At 48.5% G+C, this 21,297-nt stretch overlaps 1 protein-coding gene across 7 annotated transcripts in view; it reads right to left on the bottom strand.

The window, feature by feature from the left end:
- The window catches only part of GNG12 (G protein subunit gamma 12), a 151,783-nt gene that overhangs the window by 129,634 nt on the left and 852 nt on the right, over positions 1 to 21,297 (bottom strand). The window contains exons 1-2 of one of the 7 annotated variants that reach the window (XR_016237288.1): positions 16,808 to 16,822; positions 10,926 to 10,996 (exon numbers count right to left, since the gene is read on the bottom strand). The exons of 1 other annotated variant lie outside the window; for it this stretch is intronic. The gene's annotated coding sequence lies outside the window, so the exon portion shown is untranslated. Of the gene's footprint in view, positions 1 to 10,911; positions 10,997 to 15,813; positions 16,114 to 16,766; positions 16,786 to 16,807; positions 16,890 to 21,297 lie in introns of those variants that run through there. 5 more of the 7 variants (XM_017346182.4, XM_089337237.1, XM_089337236.1 and 2 more) reach the window with 5 other exon arrangements.

Raw genomic sequence — 21,297 nt, 5'->3', positions numbered from 1 at the left:
GAGGTATCCACAGCTCAGCCACTTGGCAGAGGTCACCTCCAGCATTGTCACAGTGCTGGCCCTCCTGGCTACGGCTTGGGGCAAACTCCTTAGAAGTGCCATTCTAGCTCTTTGGCCCCAGCTTAATGTTACGCCGCCTGCTTTCCACACAAGTGGCACCTCGCTCTCATCAAGTCCAAAGGCCCACCTACTCCATGGTAGCAAAATGTGGTGGCACATTCCTGAAGGGCGCTGAAGCCCCCTGGAGAGCCAGGGATCAACTAGTGAAGAATCGCTCTCCAGTTGAGAAGTCTGGAAACCAATGACACAGAGACTGAAACCACAGACACAGTTACAAGAGGGGTTCTGGCTTGTTTACCGAGTACACACACTAGTGCATATTCAAAATGGGGCTTACGCAGGCTGACAATGAGTAAAGCAGCAAAAAGAAGAAAACAAAAGTGGAGAGCCACGGCCTTCAATAGAGGGGATCCCCTTCGGTTTCTCACATGGAAGAGCTGACCGTGGAGCGCTGGGCTAGCGACTGCCTGGGTAAGCCAGATTATCACGAAACCCACTGATCAGAGTAGTCCTCTTGGATCAGCCCCACATCTCCCACTGCCAGCTGCGTGTTGGCTGAGCTACTATTCCCCACTCACCTGGACACAAGTTCACCTGACCGCAGCATCTCGGAGGAAAGAAAACCCACCCACAACTTGCGACAGCAGGATCCCTGCATCAGAGTGCCAGTTCAAGTCCTAGCTGCCCCACTTCTGATCCAGTTTCTTACCAATGCACCTGGGAAGGCAGTGGATGATGGCCTAAGTACCTGGGTCCCTGCCATTCACATGGGACACTGGAATGGAGTTCCTGGCTCCTGACTGTGGACTGGCCCAGCTCTGCTTATGGTAGCCATTTGGGGGAGGGGATTAGCAGATGGAAAAGTTCTCTATGCCTTTCAAATAAATAAAATAAACCTTAAACACACACACACACATACAAACCCAAGTTTCCAGACACCAAAGAGTATGCAGGGAGTATTCCTCTCCAGATTTCCTGGTTTCAGCCTTATCCCACATGACTGAGAGAGGCACATCACAGGTGTTAACTTCTGCTGAAGGATGAGGAGACTGACGCACGGGCAGGCTATGTGTCCTGCTGAAGACTGGAGAGCTGAGGCCACAGTCACGAAGCTTCAAAGGTGGAGGCGGCCCAGGGAGAAATCCGATCCATCCCTCTCATTTTATAGAGGAGCCGCCTTTCAGCGGGCGGTGACGTGCCCAGCTTTGGCATCAAGTCAACTGCCCCTATTTCAAGAGTTCACAAGTGGCCGGCATTGTGGCGTAAGGTTAGGTGAAACTGCTGCCTGCAATGCTGGCAACCCACATGGATGCTGGTTCAAGTCCTGTTGTTTCTCTTCTGTTCCAGCTCCTTGGGAAAGCAGCTCAAGATGGCCCAAGTGCTGGGGCCTCTGCACCCATGTAGGTGGCCCAGATGAAGCTCCTGGCTTCAGCCTGGCCCAGCCTCTGCTCATGGGGCCATTTGGAGAGTGAACCAGTGGATGGAGGAACTCTTTCTTTCCCTCCCTGTCTCTGTAATTCTGCCTTTCAAATAAAGAAATCTTAAAAAAGAAAAAAAGAAATAGACACAAGAACTCTAACTGGAAGGACTGCTGAAGAGACCAAAGAATCGCCCAAAGTCCCACCGGCATCTCTGCTGAAGAACTGGTACACACAAGGAAAACCCCAGAGCTTACTAGGACTTCCAGGCACCAGTTAGGGCCTGAGCCTAGGAGGCCCTTTTCCACACCCCTGGGGCCCTGCACCCTCCAGCACAGAGCACCTGCCCCTCCTGGGCTGTAGCTTCCCCTCCTCTTCAGCAGAGCCCACATCTAAGGCTTGCAAGCAGGGCTAAAAGACCAAATTTCAAAACTTCAGTAGTTCAGGGATCTTCCCATGATGCCACTATGTAGAAGTACGAATTTGAACTGTGAGGATAAAAAACATGAACCTAAATCACTGAGCTGAACAGAATTATTATTTATCCTGGAAGAATTAGCTGAAGGCTGGTGTGCGGCAACTCTAGCATCCCCTCCCCTCCATTATTGACATCAGCTCCTTCAATTAAACTAATTAAGCCTCAATTAATTACAACAACGACGACAAGCACTTGAGCCGCCTGCTCCGTGTCAGGCACAGCTGTAAGCACTTTACACGTATGCGTTCACACCTCACCTTCTGTGACCCCCGAGGAAGGCTGGTCGTTTCCATCTTCCAGGAGGGGACACTGAGGCCCTGATGAGGAAGTAACCTGCCCAAGGCTGCGTGGGCAGCATGTGGCAGAGCAGGGATGTAGACCCTGACAGTCTAACTCCTGCTCTCTGCCATTGTATGAGCTCTCTTTTTAACACTGACAATGAACATCTTCTCATAAAGTATAAATTTAAAACACTGTTAGGAAACATGAGTGAAACACGCAGGCAAAGTTAAAAAAAAAAAAAAAAGTGTGCTTGCTTAGCAAACAGCGTCCAGATTTGTTCCCCAGCACCCTTTCACACTGCCAGCCCTGGGCCCTTCCTGTTTAGAAACTTTGGAGAACGCCAACCCTTTAATTCTGTCACTTTTCCAACACTTACTCTAAACTTCCTTGGCATTGTTTTCTGGTGAGATAATACAAAAGCCAGCACTCGGCGTAACATATGAAGGATCAGCAGAAGGAAGGGTTCCTATCTATCACAACTCCATGTTTAACTAGGGCGGCTCACATATGGTAAAATGACAATTGAGCTGGGAAACTGATAATTCCAGTCCTTGCAGCTGTTATGAGTCAGTAGGAACATGAATTTGCATGAGTGATTGCTGGGTTCTTGATAAACACGGTACCTGCCAGCAAACAGTTCCACTTTCTCTTCCCTGGACCTTGTGTCCTCCACACTGAAGCTGGCTGTTAAGCCTGGAGCTTTACAAAGCTTTAGATGCTTTTATGTTTTATATGCTTTTATCAGGACAATCTTCTGTGGACAATAAAACAAAATAAGCCTCGTAAAGGTATGAGAAAAATAGCACTGTGCGGTTTGTTTCAGTCCTAGAACATGGTATAGTCAACTGGGTACAGGTTTGAGTTCTGGCTTTGCTCCCCACAAGCTGTGCAACCTTGGGCCAGTTACTGAACCTCTCTAAACTACAATCTCCTCCTCTGTACAATAAGCTAATTATACTATCCTTATCGGGTTATAATGCCTGGTCAAGAGTTGGCACACGGAGGCCAGCACTGCGGCTCACTAGGCTAATCCTCGGCCTGCGGCGCTGGCATCCTGGGTTCTAGTCCCAGCTGGGGTGCCGGATTCTGTCCCAGTTGCTCCTCTTCCAGTCCAGCTCTCTGCTGTGGCCCGGGAGTGCAGTGGAGGATGGCCCAAGTGCTTGGGCCCTGCACCCCAAGGGAGACCAGGAAGAAGCACCTGGCTCCTGGCTTCGGATCGGTGCAGCGCGCCAGCCTTCGTGGCCATTTGGGGGGTGAACCAATGGAAGGAAGACCTTTCTCTCTGTTTCTCTCTCTCAAACTGCCCCCCCCCCCAAAAAAAAAAAAAAAAAAGAGTTGGCATACAGGATGGGCGCTTGGAGCAGTGTTAAGTCACCACTTGGGAGGTCCACGTCCTTAGTCCTTGCTTCTACCAATCTAGCTTCCTGCTAATGTGTGCTCCCAGGAGGTAACAGTGATGGTCCAAGTACTTGAGTCCCTGCCACCCACAGGGGATACCTGAATGTAGTTCCTGGCTCCTGGCTTCAGCCTGCTCTAGCACCTTAGTTGTTGCAGGCTTTTGGGGAGTAGACCAATGGGTGAAAGATCTCATCTCTGTCTGCCTTTCAAAAAAAATAAAAAAAAAAAGGAAGAAAAATTGGGAAGAGAAGAGAGGAGGCATTATGGCACAGTGGATTAACCGACCGCCTGCAATACCAGCATCCCCTATGAGTTATAGTCTGCACTGCTCCACTTCCAATCCAGCTCTCTGCTAATGCACCTGGGAAGTCAGCAGAGGATGGCCAAAGTGTTTGGGCCCCTGCTATCCCAAGGAAGGAGTTCCAGGTTCTTGGCTTCCAAGAGCAAACCAGCAGTTGGAAGATCTCTCTCTGTCTTTCCCTCTCTTATTTTGCCTTTCAAATAAGTAAATAAATCTTTAATAAATAAATAAATCTTAAAAAAAAGAGTAAGCACACAAAAGCATTACTTCCCGCTCCTTCCTATAATCAAAGCTGTATAAAGTTTCAAAACCAAGTTGCACTCCTGAGATTTCACCATTCATTTTCATTCAGTTTGTGAACAAAAGTTCCAGAGGAGGGAACCTACTTCCCAGTGCTTCTGGAAACTGTTATCATAGAAAATGCACCAGGTCACAAGGTAGAACAGAGCATTAATCCGGACAAAACCTCTCTAAAATCAAGCAAAAGAAGCCTCCTCCGTCCCCCAAATCTGCATTTATGTCCAGTAAAACAAAGCAACAAATCGCTTCTATAAATGTGAATGCTCTAAGTCACCCTCCTAGCAATTTTCCCTTCACTAATCCCCAATCAAAAGAAAATAAACTACTGGACAGAAAATTAATGCTGACCATTAAAGCCATGTCTTTTTAAAATTCAGGACTTATATATGCTTCCTTAAATAGAATCATTTGCACCCCCATTCCATACAACACACGTGGCAACAAGTTACCAGACTGGTGACCTGCCACAGAGATGGGAGTCTCAGCCAAGATCCCTCCTATGCGCGGGCCTGAGAGCTGGCCGTTATGCCACAGATTACTGTGTCACAGGGGAGAGGTGAGGTTCTCCCTTCAAGGACAGTCTTTGTTTTCACCCAACAGGATACACCAATAATTTGTTTGCAGGGAAGAAGAGAGCTGTGTGTGTGTGTGTTAAACAAATGGATTAGAATTTTCTAATAGGGTTGCGCTCGGCGTGTTTCAGTGTGGTTGTTGTGGCACAGTGGTTACGCGTGGCTTGGAATTCTGGCATCTATCTCAGAGTGCCTGGGTTCGAGCCCTGGCACTGCTCTTAATTCCAGCTTCCTGCTAACGTGCACCCTGGGAGGCAATAGGTTATGGCTCAAATACTTGGGTCCCTGTCACCGACATGAGAGATCCAGACTGAATTCTGGGCTTCTGGCTTCTGCACAGCCCAGCCCGGCCATTGTAGGCAACTCGGGAGAGAACCAGCAGATTAAAGAACTCTCTCACTCTTTCCTTTTCAAGTAAAGGAATGAAAGAATAAACAAATAAAAGATTGGGGGGATGGGGAGAGTAGGAGAGGGAAAGGAGGAAGGAGCAGGAGAAGGGGGAGAGGGAGGCTTAAAGGCCATTCCCAGACCCCTGGATAGGGTGAGGACAATGATGAGAATCCCTAAGACTTCTCAGCAGCCAACCCCCGACTTCCCTGGGGCCACTTCCAGGACTGCAGAGCCCCTGAGTAAAAGGTCCCCCTGCAGGGCAGAGCACTAGGATCCCGGGGATGGGCGGGTGGCTTTCCGGGGGACCCTGCCCTCTGGGCCCCGCAGCACAGCGACCCACCCACTGCTCCGCTCGTGTCTGCCTCCAGAGTGAGGCAGCCTTGAACAGGAGCTGCCACATCCTATTCCCTTTGAGAATGCTCTTTCCCTTCTAATCAAAGGCCAAAAGAGATAACGTGTACAGTCATAAATCTGAAACTTTTCTCCAGTAGGCAAAGTTCAAGGTCCAGATTCTTCCTGTAAATTCACCCCTGGCCGTGCGCCCACAAGAATGATGACAGCCCACTTGGCATGGTTAGGGCACAGAACCCATTCCTGAGCAAGGAGCCGAGGGGCCAAAGAAGTGTGGGCTCAGCCACTGCCCTCTGGACATCCTCACCCACCAGGGCTTCCGCAGCTGCTCAGATCTGACTCACTCCCACTCCAGTCTGGGTTACAAATTACTCAGTCTTAGGCAAAGGTCCTCCAGCCTCTGCCCCACCAGCCCCGCTCCACGTTTCCCGGTGGGCCACTCAGGGCATGACCCATAAATACCTGGGTGCCGGTGGAGGGGGGTGCACGAGGGAACAGAGGGTGTGTCTGGGGCTCCCTCCTGGTCAGTCAGGCTCCTGCCCACTCGGCTGTCCTGGGACAGGCAGGGTTGGGCGATGAAAGGTTCAGAGTTTGGCCAACACCCAGAGTCCCTCAGCTGAGAGGGCAGATTTGACAAGGCAGCACAAAAACAGGAAATCAAGAGGCATGTGGATTCTACCTCCGCCATCTACTGACTCCATGACCTTGGGCAAGTAACAGAAGCTGTTTAGAAAGCCTCAGTTTCTCCACCTGTAGAATGGACCCCTCACAAAGCTTTTTTAGAGGTACAAAGTACTTAAAACTTATTTTAACACAATACAAATTCCCTAAACATGTTTTAAGTCTTCCATGCCCTGAACACTGCCTGTTGCTGGCAATATTAAAAATATAAAAATATGAAAAAAGGCCACCAAATCCAAGAGGTATGATACATTCTAGCAGGGACACAGAAGTAGGGGAGGGGAAACTATGTCACCAGCATAATCCTGAGCATCCTGGCTGCCTAGCATGCCACTGGGAACCCAGAAAGGGAAAATGCAAGTAATCCAGAGAGGGGGCAAAGGAGAGAGCAAAAGGAAGGCAGCAGGAGTAACTCTGCTGCCTAACGTCTGCTGTCTAAGCCCCTGATCTGCACAATCTCGCGTGAGCCCAAGACCACCAGTGAGACAGGACGACTGCCATCCGCAGCCTCCAGCTGCCAGAGGCTCCAAGGCACGCGGCTAGTGAGTGGCAGAGCCGGGCTGGGGACCCAAGACCTGCACCTTCATCTTTGCAGACACCACTCTACCTGAACAGCACCGCCAGTCCAGTCTCCCCACCCCGGGGCAGGCCAAGGCCGGGCCGGCCAAGTCCCTCCTCTGCACTTCCACACTGCTGTTCACAATGCCACTCAACATTCCTGCCTCTTTGTTGGTGCTTACGCCTGCCTCCCCCAGTTGCTTAGAGGTCCCTGTTAGGGCAGGAACGGAAGGTAGTCAGTGCATGTAAACAGCTGGTGTTTAATACATGCCGTCCCAATGGATGGAAGAAATAATGAAATTATGTTAGGTTTCAAGAGAGGCAGAGATTCACTGCGTAGTTTGCAGGAAACCTTCTTAAAAGAAAAAGTAGTGCCTTATTCATCCCTAAGGCCCCAGAGTCTTGTACTTATCTGAGGTGCCAGGTAACCGGGCCAGCGTGAATCACAAAGAGAGGGTGTGTGGGAACACGGAAGTGCTTCTCAAAGCCGGCAAAGACAGTTTTTTGTTTCCAACTCATCGCAGGCTGACTCTTTTTATCGAAAGTGCTAACAATGAACAGCTAAAAATCAGACAAAATGTAAAGTGCTTTTTATGAGATCCCACAGGTACGGGTATAAAGTGATTGTCCAGCTACGACAAAAAGTGACTCGTGCAGTGCTCTGGACACCTGTGTGCTGGGTGAAGAGCAGGGAACCCAGGCGAGAGAAAAGGCAGGTATGTCCAGAGAGGGGGCGGGCAGAGAGCAGAGAGGAAGGAGGAGTCACTGTGTGCCAGGCTGTTCACACTCACTCACTCTCGCCACAGACTGTTCTCGGAGACAGAGTTCGGTGTGCAGACGCCTCTGGCAGGCCCCCGGAGGGCAAGGGCGGGGAGCACCAAAAAGGAGCTGGGGTCCTGCTTGAAGTGATGCTCAGTGGGGCATTCTGTGCGCCAGGTGCTGCTCCCAGAGCGTCACATCTAGTCGCTCGGTGTTATTTGCACCCCCATTTTACAGATGGGGAAACTGAGATACACAGCAGTTAAAAACATTCCCAGGCCTTGAATCTTGAACCAGTGTGCACTGTTCACTACAACAGGATGCCTCTGGAGAACCAACAGACGGGCTTTCAGCCAGGAAGTGGCCATTTGGAGCCATTCAGTTTTAGAGAAATCACCCGGATGGCAGGGTGACAGGCAGAGGGAGTCAGGCAAGCCCTGCTACAATGCAGGTAAAAGGTGCGGGGGAGGGAAGAGCAGTCAGGAAGCAGGGGCGGGGTGCTGAGCTGGGAGGAGGTGCAGGGGAGGGAGGAGTCCCTGGTGACTGGGGTGCAGAGCCCAGCAACCTGGTGGCGGGAGACATCTTGCACCAGAGATGTAGGGAAAGCAGGAAGAGGAACAGGCTTGGGAGGAGAGGAAGAGAACAGTTTCAAACAACATCTACCTGGGCCTGAAAAGCCCAAGATGGACAACCTGCCGTTGTGTGGGGCGAGATGCCTAGGGACTGTGCTCTTCCAGTGTTGAATGCAGGTAGCTCCTGTTTCCCCCTCACTCTATTATACTTTCCTCCTCTGCTCCTTCCCCCTTCGCGCTGGGAAAAGCAGGCGTTCCCCTGCCTTACACTTTCTTCCTTGCACAACACCACCGGGCACACTCAAGGCGCTCACTCCCTGCCCCCTGTAGCTTATCTGTGAACACAAGGTGGATTTCTCTGTACAGTCTTGTTTGCGTTTCCAATAAATCCAGACTCTACAATGGCCCACACAGGCCCGTGTCTTATGGCTGCGACCTGCTTCTCCAGACACCTGAGCGCATTTCCCCCGCCTGCCTCCCTCTCATGCAGGTCTCAGCTCAACTGCCACCTTGGCAGCCAAACACCACCCCTGAGACCCGTCTCTCACTGCCCCAGTCCCTGCTTTGCTGTCTTGACAATTCTTCTCCCTGTCTGAACTGACCTTGTTCAAGTGGCTTTTATTCAGTGAACTCTGTGTTCATGGCTATATCCCCACACAGCAGGCCACTGATAACTATCTGTGGCATGAAAAAAGGCATTTGGGCTTATTAAAAACTGAGACTCAGATGAAGAGACAGGGGCTTTGTCCCTAGGAAGCCAAACGTCCAACAGCAACGAAGCACGCAAGTGCAAGAGAAAGACAATCCAGGGCAACCTCACCTTCCCCGTGTCCCCTCCCGTGCCCTCCAGCCCAACAGGTGGACACCTTGCCTGCTGTACTTTTCACACAGGACCACCAGGGAGGGTGGGGCAGGCAACACGGCGCTGGGAAAGGGGCACTGACTTCACAGCCAGACAAACCTGGATTGAAAATGTAATGTCACTACTGTGTACTACTGGTCCCTTCCTCCTCATATTCCTCACCTCAATTCTACCACCAGAGTGACAAAGCATACAGAAAGCTCCCAGCACAAGCTCCCACACGGCTGGCACTCAAGGAGTAACCATCATCATCGTCATCGCATTTACTGTCACATGGGTGCACTATACTCCTTCAATTAGCACCTGCCACATGCATTTAATTGTTTGAATAACTTCAAATTGAATAACTTCAAATGAGATTAAAGGCAATGGTATTATGTGACCACTGTGATAATAATGTCAGTTGTAACAATATTTTTTTTATTTGACAGGTAGAGTTATAGACAGTGAGAGAGAGAGAGAGAAAGGTCTTCCTTCCATTGGTTCACTCCCTAAATGGCCGCGATGGCCGGCGCTGCACCGATCCAAAGACAGGAGCCAGGTGCTTCTTCCTGGTCTCCCATGCAGTGCAGGAGCCCAAGCACTCAGGCCATCCTCCACTGCCCTCCCGGGCCACAGCAGAGAGCTGAACTGGAAGAGGAGCTACCAGGACTAGAACCCAGCGCCCATTTGGTATCTCGGCGCCGCAGGCGGAGGATTAGCCAAGTGAGCCACAGCGCCGGCCCCGAGTTATAACAATATTTAAGATCTGAGATAGAGCTGGCGCTGTGGCACAGCAGGTTAAAGCCCTGGCCTGAAGCACCGGCATCCCAATGGACATGGGTTTTAGTCCTGGCTGCTCCTCTTCTGACCCAGCTCTCTGCTATGGCCGGGATAGCAGCAGAAGATGGCCCAAGTCCTTGGGCCCCTGTGCCTGCATGGGAGACCCGGAAGAAGCTCCTGGTTTTGGATCGGTGCAGCTCCGGCGTTGTGGCCATCTGGGGAGTGAACCAGCAGATGGAAGAGCTCACTCTCTGTCTCTACCTCTCTCTGTAACTCTTTCAAATAAAATTAAAAAAAAAAAAAAAGATCTGAGCATTTAGTATTACTGCTCTGAAGGCTTTATATGCACGAGTAGCTCCTTTACAAGTCAAAAGTAGCCTTTCATCACTTCTAAGAAGCACACCCTAACATTCCTATTGTTGGGACAACTTCATGATAGGCACTCACCCCATGGCCATATCCTTATTTGTGGAACTTACGAAGATGTATGTTACATGGCAAAAGGAACTACATATTGAGTAATTAAAGTTACCTACCTTCATAGATTAATGTCCTATAAATGGGATCAATATTTTTTTAAAAAAATTTTTATTTCTTTGATTTGAAAGGCAGAGTGACAAAGAGACAGAGCTCCTCCACCTGCTGGTTCACTCCCCAAATGCCCACAACAGCCATGGCTGGGCCAGATGGAAGTCTATCTGGGTCTCTCATGTTGGTGGCAGGAGCCCAGGTACTTGGGTCATCACGCATTTACCCCAGGTGCATTTGCCGGGAGCTGGACTGAAAGCTCGGAGGCTGGACTCAAACCAGGCACTCCAATATGTGATGTGGGCGTTGCAGGTGCTGGTTTAACCTGCTGGGCCACATCACACCTGCCCAAAATGGGCCCCATTTTATTAACTTGATCAATTTTTCCCTGGTGAAAGGCAGAGACGGAGCAGAAAGGATATCAGAGAGACTCATAGCAGGAGAAGAATTTGCTAGACTGCTGCCCCTGAGAGTTATGGCCCAAGCATAAGGACTGGAGAGCCAGTTCTAAGAACTGAGGGTGGCCCCCAGCCACGACCCAACAAAAAGAAACCTTCAGTCCCACCACTAGAAGGAACAGGATTCTTCCGGCCACAAGAGCCTGGTAACAGATTCCTCTCAGAGTTTCCCAGTACTCACCAGCTGGTCAATACCTTGGTTTTGGCCTTGAAAATCCCAGCGCAGAGAGGCCACCCGAGCCTACCCTCGCATCTGACCTGCAGAACTGAGAGCACACATCCGCGTTATGCAAAGCAGACAGATCTACGGTCATCTGTGACGACGACAGCCATAGAGAGCAATACAGTCTCATGGCTGACGTGTGCTATAGTCTAGTGAGCACCACTTTGCCCTTTGCAGTGCCCTCCAGGAGAACAGCTCATCTCATAATCGATGGCATCTTAGATTTGCTGAAATGTCGTGTTATTATCTCTGTTTTGCAAAGCCACAGAGGATCTGAGAGGTCAGGAGACTCACCCAGGTAACCTGGACTTCCCAGCTGGGGCTCTCAATCCCACGCATGCTTGCAGGGTTGAGGGTGGCCTGCTGGAAAGCAAAGCAGCAGCTAACACGACCTGCCCAGGCCTGCGCTGGACACGGGATCCCTGATGCTGTGGACCCCAGAGACCCAGCGGGGTCCAGAAGGCAGGAGGCTACTTCAGGAAGTTTGAGGAAAATGCATACTTGGAAAAAACCATGCGTAGAGTTCAACATTTCCTGGATCGAAATCAACGTATCTTTTCCACAAATTTTTAAAGTAGCCGGTCCAGCATCTGAGGAGCTGGGGACCCTTCTAGGTATGGAGATAAACAACAGACCAAGCGCCTGTTCTCCAGCAGCTGCCATCATGGTGGGAGACAGCAACACTACAGCGACAGAGTGAGGTCAGTGCTAGAAGAGAAACAAAGCATGCAGAGAACTTGAACTGACCTCCACACAAGAAAGATCCTGCGTATTCAGCAGCTGAAAAGGAGCAGAGCACTGGACTTGGGAGATAAGATCCTCTCTTTCGGATCTCTTTCATGGGCCACTTGGGAGTGTGGGAACTCCAAGAGACAATGTTCTTTGCTGTTACGGGTCTTTGGGCTTGCTTTTTGCATTTTTTTTTTCTTGATGGAGATATAGGCTAGCTCTACAAAGGATTGCCTCTTTCAAATTTCTAAAAACAAAACCACAACCATCCGTTCCCTCTTTCTATGAAATTCAGATGAAAATGAATGCTACACTAAAATAGCTTCCCAGGCTCTGACCTTACTCTGTGACTTTCATCTTCTCTCTCCCCTTGGAAACAGACTAGATGGCTCACTCGGGTTGAAATCAAAGTGGGGAACAGGAGCCCGATTCATGGGGTGAACAACCCAAGTGTCACGTGTATAACCTTCTTCCAGGAGGTAAATACACATGGAGAACTCTAGAATTCTTCAAAGACTTTGCCGGAAATGCCACTAGCATGGACGTATTCTCATTCTCTTGCGCTTGTTTTTGTTTGTGAGGGAGAAATTCTAGACCAGAATGTCATCTTCATTACAGTTTTGGAGAAGCCCCAGCTTAATAATACCATTAGCCGACAACTATTTATAATTCAGACATTAGCTACTGGCATAAAATCCTACTTTCCACTTCTCTTGATTTTGCACTGACAATTTGGCAGCCCACTCTACCCTGAGGCCCAAAGGAGCCATTGCATTCCGAAGTCTGTATTTAAGAGACTCTGACAGAGACATATGCAGGCAGAAAGGTCAAGAAGTGCTCGCAGAAGGATCCGCCAGCCCAGGCAAGGCGTAAGAAACGGCGTCCAGTGACCCCACACCTCTGCTTCACTCAAAATCAGACAAGTGTAAACCACTTTCGATGACCGCTTCTCACCAACCAGATTAGCAAAAATAGAAAGACATTCCTCTGCCGGCGGGGCCGTGGGGAAGCAGGCAGCCAGGACACTGCCCAAAATGATTCACCACTCCTGGAGGGGATGACAGATCTCTGTGATTCAGCAGTGCTGCTTCTGGGAATCCAACCGCAGCTACACCTGCCCAAAAGCACGGCGACTTGTTACACCTTCATCACCAGCGCACTGCTGGTCTTGGCCAAAGACTGTACGGAATGCAACAGTCCAACAGCAGGGACTGATCAAATACACCACAGCGCTGCCACACGACCAAACAACCGTGCCAGGAAGACAGAGCCCCAAGTCACAGAGCTACCTTTCAAACGCAAGTCAGACACAAATATGTGCAATGTGCCACCTTCACGAAAAGGAGAATAAAAATATGCATCCTTATCTGCTTATATTTACAAGTCGCTACTTGTGGAGAGTAGGGGAAAAGGTTGGATGGGGATGGAAGCAAGATTTAGTGTTTACCGTTTTATTCGGTTGCCACATCTTGAGGGAACATATGAATAGATTACCTACTGAAGTATAAGCCATGCTTCCCAGGAGTCTGTGGAACAGGACAAGGCCAGCTTGGAATTAAACAAAGCCCAGGGGAAGAGGTGTGGAAGACCTGGGTTGAGGCAGGTGCGTACCCAGGTAGAAGTCAGTGAATTAGAGAAACCTCAGGGCAGAGTTCAGAGGTGAACAGAGAGTGTGATTTCTGCCCTGTTTTCCATCACCTGCCAAGTGCGAGTGGCCTGGAGGCCCCTGATGCTCATCATGGCAGGAGGGAGGTCAGAGAAACGCAGGTGAGCAGGGGCAAACACAGACACACTAGGATCACTTCCCAGGCAGCCGGCCAGGAGCAGTTATTTGCTCTCCTGATTCATACAGCTTGCTGTACATCAAATATGGATGGTTAAAAAAAATTTAAAAAGAGGGCAAAGCATGTACCAGAATATTCTGCCTAATGCAAGAGGGAGATTCCTAAAAAGTGGAACCTCTTGGAATGTTGTAGCATCTATTCCTACTGTAAAAGCAACAGGGGCGTGTGCTAACGACATCCACGGGGATGTCCACGGATTTCGTGTCAGGAATTGACACCTCCTGCCATTTCTGCTTTGGAATCTGAGTGTGTCTGAAGACGGCTGCGCTTCACCGGCTCCCACATGGAAGGCCTGCACATTTCGATGCCTGCTGGCTGTCCTGCATAGTGCCGACTCTCATAAAACCTCAGCTGGCCAAGGTCCGAAGTACACAGCAGCACCTTTCTCCTCAGAACCACTGGCCCACGAACCTGGCCGACCCTGTTGTGCCAATGCCTCCCAGGAGTGGAGCTGGAAGGGGTGAGTTTAACTCCCAGAGCTGACTTTCTAAGGCAGCATCCTAAAAGAGGAAGCCCGACAGAGGCTCCAACTACACAGATTCACCTTTCTTAGTCCTGGTAGCTTTGGCCACAAGGCTGCCCATTTCTGACTCCACACTAGAAGAGTCTTTTCCCAAAAGAAGTAGCTGCTCTTAGGCAAATACCAAAAGCTGCTGCACCACTTGCAACCCCTAAGGGGAGGGCCCAGTGTAGGTCAACACATAACATGGATCCCTTTCCACAACTCCCATCCAGGCAGAAGGGAGACTGCACAGGCATGCACTAGGCAACACTGAGCATGCTGCTGGTGTCCAACTAACACAAACAATGTCAACAATACCCCAAGGGCTGGTCTGTCTTTACCTGACCCGCAGGAAATGATGAACTGATGAGAAAGAACCCCAGCAGCGGGCAGGTGCTCCACTGAACGTGTTTCCTAGCAAATCTGCTCCAGTTTGCTTTGATTTAAAAAGAACAGGGGCTCATGTAGCTTACTGGAACGCTCTGCAGAGAACGCGGCATTATTTCCCTTTTCCACTGATAGTTGTTAAGCACCTACTCTGTGCCACACTCTGCCAGCTCGTGGCATCTAAAAGGCTACTGGGGCAGAAAGGGCTCTGAAAGCCAGCTGCTGTCACTCACCTTGTGCTTTTGTGTGAGTGAGAAAAGACAACCCCTCCAAGCAGAACTGGCTGTGCAGGCTGGACAGCATCAGAAAGAAATGCCCCTCTCATCTGGCACAGGCAGACCTACCACCCCTACCCCTACCCCCATCCCAATATACCGATTTTGAGCAGATCTACACCCTCCATTTGCTTCTGTTGGCTGGGCACTCACATGCAGTGAACAACCTGTGCAACCACTGGCTAGTATTGTTTAAGATTTATTAATTATTTTAAAGGCACAGCAACAGGGAGGGATAGAGAGATCTTCCAACTGCTATTTCATTCCTCCAAACGATCATAACAAACAAGGCTGGCCCAGGCTAAGGCCAGGAGGTAGGAATTCCATCCACGTTTCCCACACCAGTGGCAGGGGCCCAAGTATTTGGGCTATCATCCGCTGCCTTCCCAGGCACACTAGCAGGCAGCTGGAAGAGAAGCAGAGCCGCCAGGACTCAAAGCAGCACTCTGACAGGGGACAGTCGGGTCCCCAGCAGTGGTGGCAACCTGGTGCACCATGATGCTGGTCACCGTTGCCAAGCAGTCACAACCCAATCCTTCTGCTTCATGGCCAGACGTCCAATATATCCCCAACCCCCTTGACAACTTGTCTGACTAGCCTAGCATGACCTTGTATGGCTATGGGAGCCCTCTGATCTAACATGCAGGCCACAGTCTAGTAATTCAGAAGGGTTCTTAGGGGCCGGCGCTGTGACACAGCAGGTAAAGCTGCCACCGGCAGCTCTGGCAGTCCATATCGGCACTGGTTCCAGTTCCAGCTGTTCCACTTCCAATCCAGCTCCCTGCTATGGCCTGGGAAAGCAAGGGAAGATGGCTGAAGTGCTTGGGCCTTGGCACCCACAGAGAGGCCCAGAAGAAGTTCCTTGCTCCTGGCTTTGGCCTGGCCCAGCCCCAGCCTTTGTGGCCATTTGGGAAGTGAACCAGTGAATGGAAGAGGTAGCTTTCTCTGTCTCTTCCCTTCTCTCTGTAACTCTGCCTATCAAAATAAATAAAATAAATCTTAAAAAAATAAATAAGGAGGTTTCCTAAATCTAGGTACAGCCTCAGCAGCTCATCTCTAGGTTTTGACACCTTGCTAATTTGCCTGGGATTCCAGTTGAAGAAACCTGGTATGTTGGTTTTACCTCAACAACGTCTTCAGTGAGCCGCAATGAAGTCCAAGCAGCTTGTGGGTTTTGCTTCCGGTTTCCAGCCTTACATTTAGCTCAGGCTAGGATTCAATGAATTTCACTCTGAGTCTTCCTCAGAGAGGTCACCTGTTTCTCTTCTGCAATAATGGGTCCCTGAAAAGCTCACAAAATCTGAGGTCACTGCAAGCTTGGGGTCTGAGTCTAAGGGTCCCAGGGGAGGCTAAGAGTTTCACATTCCTTGGTCAGGGCCATCTTGGCTGGCAGCATCTGCAGCTAAGTAAAGGCCTGATTATTCTACAGCAGTGAAGCGAAGACTCCACCCCCTGGGGCTCCCGTGAGCTCACACACAGCCACTCTGAATGAAGGCAATTCTCCACACAGAATGCAAGTGCAAAGAGGACAACTGATTCCGACCCTGCTCCAGGGAGCACCTGTGATCACAGCAGCTCGAGTTCAACCAGTGTTTGTGCTTCTCGCTTCTCAAAACAGGGGGCATCCTAAGTCAATGATGGGACCTTGCCTGCAAGCCGGATGGGAGCCTAGAAAGCACACACTTTGTAAAGTTGTCTGGCCCTCTGACCCCAAAATTCACCCACTTGCAACCAATGAATGTGAAAACTACAGAAGATTCTTAGTAGCTGATTCACTCCAACAGATCCCAAAGCAGTTATTTTAGCTACTCATTCTCCAGCAGAGCTAAAGGTATCAACATCCTGAACTGGCTACAACCCTCTGGTTTTTATTAAACAGCAATCTCTGAAATGCAGACCCATTAAAAGAAGACAAAAACTCTCCTTGCCACGGGATGGCAACCAGACGCTCACAGCTAAGCACTTTTACAATACCCAATAAAACCTGACATGGTAAAGTAAACATTTAAGTGACACCACACATGATTTTTTCAAGAGAGACGGGGCAATAAATGGAATAATCCAGCTAGAAGTTACCTTCAGTCACATCACCTGCACTGCGCCTAGATCCACCCTACCTGTTCATTCCTGACTTGCTGCCCCACAGAGGAAAGTGGGAGGTCAGGATCTACCGGTACGAGCTGGTTCTAGAACAGGATTTAGCCAGTGCTTTCACCTGTATTCTCAAGGTCCATCTGGGAGTGCAGGAATGGCAGGGGCTGGTCCTTGGTGCTCATGCCAGGCCTGCAGGGTCTTGTGATCATTTTGGAAGCTCTGACAGCTACAGCTCAAGACCAGGAGCCCGTTAGAGGCCCGAGAAATCACAGATGCATGTCTCAATGCCCAAGGGAACCCTGCCCTCCCGTTTCCCTTGATGTGAAACAGACTTTCAGACCTTCAATGACCAGGCCCCACAGAGCCCTCCTACCTCCTACCTGCAGCTGGGTGCACGGCCACCACAGCTCTGAGCTCACTCAGGCATGAGACGGGGGTCAGCACCCCTCTGGGCCACATTCCCCTTAGAGACCTCAGCTACTTCTGGGCTGTGGTGAGAAATGATCAAGATGGCATTTGCAGAGGGCGTAGAAAGGGCCCCAGACATGGAACAGCTCAGTAGATAGGATCACAGCACTGTGTGAATGTATCCGTTCTCTGTCAGACCTTCTGGTTAAACCACGTGCGTATTGCAGGTGCTGTGCCGACGCAGTCGGTCAGCGCAGGCCTGGATCTGCAAGTGTCAGCTTCCATCCTGTCGCGGTCAGTGGACTTGCTCTACAGAGAGAGCCGTAGGAGCCGCTGGCGGACTTCTCAAACATCTCTTAGGAAGACAAACCACAAACTCCTAAAACAACCTCCTAACTACAGGCAAACATTTCACGCCGCAAAGGTCTTGATATGTAACTTAAGGACTTTCAACTGCCACCAAAGTTTTTTTTTTTTTCCTGACACAACAACAAAATTCTGCTAGTTGTGGTTTAAAAACCAGACCTGTTTCTGAGTAACTACTATATAAATAACTTGGTTTTTATCATATATACATGTTCACTGGAGAACACAGGAGGGATGGAATGAGCATCAGAATCCCATCACCCATTTTCCTGTATTCTAGCTGTGCTTTAGGTAGAGTTTAAAACGTTTCTGTACATTCAATATTTTAAAATTTAAAAAACCTTTAACTGATATATAAAAATTCTACATATTTATGGGGTACCATGTAATGATGCAATACACATATATACTCTATAATGTTTAGATCAGGGGAAACACATCTATTTCCTCAAATCTTCATCATGTAAGAAAATTTTACAGCTAATTGTAATCGTAACAGTGCACTGCATCTGTGTATACTGCCTTTCTCCTACTGCACCTGTAGGAGACTTCATGTGTTACTGATTTACTTAAAACTTCTAATACGAAAGAAAATGGAATTGAGTTCTAGGAAAATTAATTTGCTGAACAAATTAATATCGCAATCCATTTCACACTCAAAACTGCAATGATGATTGCCTAATTATATTCTCTTACTTGGTAGGTACTATTTGGCAGGACTTTGTATATTACTGAACATTTTTAGATTTGAGGGAAACATTAAAATTTCATATGGCTGTTCTGTTACAAAAATAATACACATTCATATATAACATTTAGAAAGAGAAAATGTCAGTAATAATTCAATGTTGATATTTATTGTGTATGGACTATGTGCCAGGCCCTATTCTAAATGCTCTATATAGATTAACTCATTTATTCCTCACAACACCGCACTGAAGCAGAGAGAGAGAGAGAGAGATGAAGTAACTCACCCATAGTCTACACACCTTCAAGTAGGAGCCAAGAATCCATCATTATGCTGTGGTGTTCCAGGAGTAAAAGGAATCAATAATTTATTCAGCCAACTCCTCCACTGCTTCAGAGCATAATGTCATAGGCAAGAAACAATTCCTAATAAAACTGCACCCTTTATACTCACAGAAAATTATTACAAACCATCCTCTCTGTGTCCCTGTGGGACAATTAGTAAAATTATAAGTCATCTGCAGCATGAGCTAAGATTCTGGCTCTGTCCAATTCTGTGCACCTGATGTACATTAAGGAAAGAAAAATTCAACAGAAATTTTAAAGGGTTTGTTTCAAAGATGGAAGCATTTTTAAACATTTTTCAAATTTTAGTAAATGCTTCAATGGTATGAGGAGTAAATTCCTCAAATTAACTCAACACTCATTCCTACAAAAATTAAAAAAAAAATTACAATCGGTCCTAACACATCTTATGGTTTCTAAGTTGGCCTTCGACATCAATACATGTAAAAGTAAGTAACCAGATACCCTTGGGTTACACTTTTTCATGCTTTAATTAAAAATCATAGTTGGTTAAAGACAAATACTCTGTTCCCAGCTTAATTTCCTATCCAAGAACTACAAACCCAATGACATGGAATATAAGTTCTCTTCAAATTTAAAAGATAATTAATGCAACGTTTCCGACTGCCTGGCTTTAAAAACACCACGCAACCATAACTTCAGCGCGAAAGGCACGTTACTCCTCAGTCCTTTAATCACGCTCATCCTTACTGCTGCAGTGGGGACATCACTCACAGACAAACTTGGTACTCTCCTTGCCATTTAAAACTGCTCTACGCATTTCCAGAAAGTTCAAGATCTTAAAAGTTTATCCAAAGCCTGCTGCTTGAACAAGCAAGGTAAGTAAAACATATAATAATTCTGAGCCTTCACTGTGGGTGAGGTTCAGTCCAAGTGTCTTCCAAGGATTGTTTCATACACTTTCATAAACACTCAAGAGACAGAGACCACTAAAAATCCAATGTTATAAACCAAACTGAAAAAAGGTTAAATGACTAGAATTCTCACCCAGGTCTGACAAACACCGAACCCACACTGAAACGGCTGTTAAACTGCTGCTTTTCCAAGTTAGGGATCAGAAAAACATGCCTGACTTCCACAACTAGGCTAACCTTCCTAGGTTAAGTTTAAGCTGACATAAAACTTTAAAAAAAAAAAAAAAAAGCCAAGCCAAAACCAACAACAAGAAAGTCACCTAATAAAAACCCAACAGTGAATGACGTAATTCTAAATTAGAAGTCCTTTTCTTGCTAGAGAGAGCGGGAATCAACATTCAAATACAAAAATTAAAAAAAAAAAAACTAATTTGGTATTAGCTAACTATTTCCTCAAGCCTCCTGACTCTGAAGCCCTGTGCTCTGGCACACTGAGGAACCACCCCTGTTGTCTAACAAGTAACAACACAAACCCTACAACACAAACGCAATTGTTAGAGAGCTAGTCTTTCAGACAAGATAGGAGCTTCTTCATAGGAAACGTTTGTACTCCCATTTTTCAATCTCTTGTTTAACACCTCCCATTTTTACTTATTTCTACCCAAATCTAAAGCATTTTATGCCCTAGGGCTGGCTACTAAATGACCCGGGCTAAGTAACAACAGCATAAAGGATAAAGTCTAAACACCCAAAAGACTGGTCAGCAGTTTCTGGACTCAACCCAGGGTTTTATGGCGCTGGTTAACTGTTAGAGATGGTAAAGGAATTTAACATTTGATCCAGAAAGTCCTTTTATCACTTAAGTCTCCGGAAAATGTTTGATTACTTTAAAAAATTATGTGTGTGGATCACACGTTTTGTTTATTGGAAAGGGGGGCTGCTAATACATACCATCTGGTTTAGAAAAAAAAACCAAAAAACAAAAAACCTAGCTTACTTGAATGGATTATTTTGGCAATAGTCAAACGCGATCCGTCATGGGGGCGCTACCTGCACGGTTCTCCTGGGTGAGGGCCCCCTCCTGCTGCTCGGCAGTGCAGCGTTTGGGGACTACCACTTTAATAGCAAAGCCAAACTCCTCGTTTAAAACCGACAACACAGAGACACAGACGTCCCAAGATTCATTATAGACAATCTATTCAGGCGAGGCTACAACCGCCCCAGGAAATATAAACAGTGTCCGCGGAGGCAGCAGGGGGAGAGGAAATAACCGACGGGGAGGAAGCTAATCCTGTGAAGTCGGTCCAACTCCACAGGGTCCAGTAAGCCCCCGGCGGCTTCCCACTCGGAGCAGCCGGCCAGCGCGCCCCGGCGCGTGGGCGCAGGGGACCTTCGTCCGCCCCCGGGCTTGGGTCGGCTCTGCCCTGGTCTAGCCACGGGTTTGAGGGTGACCGCGACGTGCCAGGCCTCGCCGGGCCCCTTCCCCAGATTTCTAGCCGTCCAAAGTTTCTCCCCACAACACGCGGGAAGGTGAACGAGAACCACGGCTTCCCTTTCCCAAGTTATGAATGGTTGAAGTCAAGTTCGTTAAGATTCCGAGAAGCCGAGCGGCGAGTCTTAGGAGACACTTGGTGGCAGCGTTTTCAAATGATCTTTAATCGACAGGCCCCGATTAAAACCAAAAAAAGTCAACCCGATCCGCGGTACTAGTGTCCGGGTAACACCTTAAAAAAAAAAATCACGCCAGACCCCAGCGGAGCCCTGACCTCCTCCTTACCACCTGCAAGCACAGGCTGCGGAGGGGCAGGCTCCGGGGCTGCGCCCGGGGTGTC

The sequence above is a fragment of the Oryctolagus cuniculus genome, chromosome 7 (assembly GCF_051225735.1).
Source record: "Oryctolagus cuniculus isolate XC-2025 breed Fujian yellow rabbit chromosome 7, ASM5122573v1, whole genome shotgun sequence".
NCBI lineage: Eukaryota > Metazoa > Chordata > Mammalia > Lagomorpha > Leporidae > Oryctolagus > Oryctolagus cuniculus.
This window is presented reverse-complemented; position numbering and strand designations above follow the sequence as displayed.